Source organism: Melanerpes formicivorus, unplaced genomic scaffold (assembly GCF_026170545.1).
Source record: "Melanerpes formicivorus ecotype bairdi unplaced genomic scaffold, bMelFor1.0.p_v2 SCAF_10, whole genome shotgun sequence".
Classification (NCBI taxonomy): domain Eukaryota; kingdom Metazoa; phylum Chordata; class Aves; order Piciformes; family Picidae; genus Melanerpes; species Melanerpes formicivorus.
Window position 1 is genome coordinate 13,183,169 of NW_027142362.1, and position 3,227 is coordinate 13,186,395.

Consider the following 3,227-nt stretch of genomic DNA (forward strand, 5'->3'; position numbering starts at 1 on the left):
CCATAACTATTACTTATACAAGAGATTTCCAAAAGTAGTTCTTTTACAGTTGCTTATATTTGCAGATATATGGAAGGACACTAATGCTATTCCACTATCTTCAACTGCCTTTGTAACATAGCGCTGTCAACTCTGTTCTGCCGAGGGTATGCAGCTATAATGCCACCACCCTACTTATAACTGAGAAGCACTGTTTACTTCAGGGGATGATGAGAGAAATTTGATAGGAGAGAAGGTCAAGAACACTTTTAATGGTTTTAAACTAAATGAGAGAGCTCTTTGTAACAAGAACATTCCTCAAAGACCACATCTGTCTCTTGTAAGGACAGGAACAGTGGTGGAAGAGGTCTTGGAAGGCTGTGTATCAAAAGATAATTTAAAAATACTCTTGGGAGGGATTTGGTAGTGTGAGAGTTTCTCAGCACAAGTACAAGCATAGAAAGATACTGCTTTCTTCCACCCCTCCCCCCCCCAGTATGTAAGCAGATTTTAAAAAATAGTTTTATTTCAATTGTTTTATAAGCAGAAATATTCCTAGGGAAAAACTTCATTTTTTTTCCCAACACAGTTTTGTAAGCCACAAAAATCCCCCTTTTTAATCACAATCCACTTGTCAACTCCCTAACAGCTCTTTGTGGCATTGTTTTCCCATTTTTTTATTGTTCTTTGAAGACAGAAATATTGAGGAAAGGATGCAAGACTCCCATAAAAATCCTGAAACAGGCAACTGAGGTAAATAAAATGCTATAAATAGGAGTTGTGATGCGAGAGGGACAGGACAAAGCTTGTGTTACTCCTCCAGGTTTCAAGCTAAACTATAACTCTGTGCAACTCTAGTACAAATACCTCTACATTTACAGATGTTTGACCATATGGATTTCACTGTATGTACAGTCATCAGTATTTGCTGCAAGACACATTGAGTGACAACTGATTTTACTAGTACAAAACTGTGTGTATGATGGGTCAAAACAGCATGCGGACTTCAGACGGTAGCAGTTGAAATAGTCCATAGCTTATTTAGAACAAGTAGTCAAACTGTGTGTAAGAAAGGCAATAATTCTTCTTATTATCAGCCCCATGGGCATAGGAATTCAATGTCCTGATACTGGGTTAGGAAGCATGGGATTCTAACACTTGAGATACTTGGTGCAACGCACAGTCACACAGAGGTCTGGTAACAGGGTTTAGTAACTCAAACATTAATGACTTCCTTTCATCTTGTGGAAGTGAGAGCTGTAAAATGTGATGACAGCAACTTCAAGTAAACATTAACTATTTAAGTGATGATGATTATTGCAAATACCAAGTTATTTATCTAATTGTTGTTAATGTGTGAACAGAATTACATTTCTTATCAGACCTCTAGATATGCCTTTCTACCTTCATCTGGGATGTGGGTTATTAGGGTGTTTCATAGTATCTTTGAGCTTTTTCCAAACTCTCAAGTGTTACCAACCCTTGGCAATACAGTGATGAGGAGGGACAAACGAAAAGAGTCCCAGAAGCTCATAAGGAGTTCACTTTCACACTTGTCCAGATGGGTGATTTTTAACTACAAGCCAGTGGTCTAATTCACTGAAGAGGACTGAGTGGTTTTCCTTATATAATAGGTGTTGATGTACTGTTTGGAGACCCCTTTAGATATACTTTGATACTTGTGGATACTTGTGGATACTGTGATGATTGAACTTTGTCCAAATGATAGAAATTCTCCTTCTCTTTTAAAAATATTGCTTAAAGCCTATTTTCCCCCCAGGTGATAAAGAGAAATTTGAATTGACGCAGCCAAGGGGAGCTGAGAGGAATATGTTGTGGATTCTACCTTGTAAATAAATTAACTTCTTTCAGGATGAGTGATGGGGAATGCAAATTGTATAATACTGTGTGTGTGGCATGGACCTATGTAATTTTCATATTGTATAGTAGAATTACAACTATTCATATATTTTATTAGTTTTAAAGAGTAAAACAAATGCCCATCTATAAGCTTTCAGTGCTCTAACTGAAGTTGCAGCCTAACCTGCCCAGTAGCTTTATATGTTTATAAATAATCAGATGTTGGCAGCTGGAGAATTTAGGTGCAAGCCAATAACTTTTTAGACAGTACTAGGTGTGTCCCAGCACCCCTGAACAGGCTAAGGGTTTCTCCTATATTTGGTCTGTGAGCTGTCTCAGCACAGGTTAAGAGGTAATCTGGGTCCACAGAATTTGGGAGCCTTCATTTCCTCATGAATGTGGAGGTATTCCTAATGCTGGAGGTACCGAAATACTTTTAAAAAGGCTATACATCTCATAGGTAGGAGGGGTACTTTACTTGTGCCTGTGCTGATTTTTGATGGCACAAGGTTATAATACATGTAGGGAAAATGCGAGGCAATTTTTGTTTTAAGAGATCATGATTTCTCAGTCATTGAGTATTCCTAGCATAAAATTTGAATAATAAGTTATAGTCTGTTTTCTGAAGTAGAGAGAAAGCAGTGCCTGCACATATTTACTTTGGAATGCAGATAGCCCCCAAACAGCAGGTTATGATGCCTCAAATTAAGGGTCCAGAGCCATTTGCTGGGGTGGATGATATTGTTAGAAAAATAAAGGTGAAGAGCTGAGAACGTGCAATAGCTCATTTATTGTTACCACCCTATGGCTTTGCAAATATTTGTATGCCTTGTGAAACTGGCTTTTGTGAGGTGCCCGTGCTCCTGACAATCGCTTGTCTTGGAACCGCAGAATTTCCTTGGTTGGATGAGACCATTAAGGTCATCGAGTCCAACCACTAACCTAAGACTGCTAGGTCATGGTCACTGCTCATTCTAGGGCTCGGTTAGCCTGCAGTTAGCCTGTGCGGGGGTTACTGGCCTCCCAAGAGGTGCATGGTTTCAAGTTAGGGGGGTTTGCAGGTGACCGGTAGCGTCGTGGCTGGAGACAGCCTGTCTGGAGAGGCCGTCGCTCGGTAGCGGGGAGCAGGCCTCAGCTTTTGGCAGAGTTGTCCGGCGGAGAACGAGGGGCAGCTGCAGGCTCGCTCTCCGCTGTGGCGAGGCCAACCCGGTCACAGCAGAAGGGCCGTGCTGTGCAGCCCGGCGGGAAAAACGCAGCTGCGAGGCGGACGTAGCGAGCACGGGCCGGCAGGCACCGGCATCGCCATGGCAACGCGTAAAGCCTCCCGACGCGTCCCTCCCCTCCTCTCGCAGCTGCCGCAAGCCCCGTTCTCGCGAGACTTGGCCGGC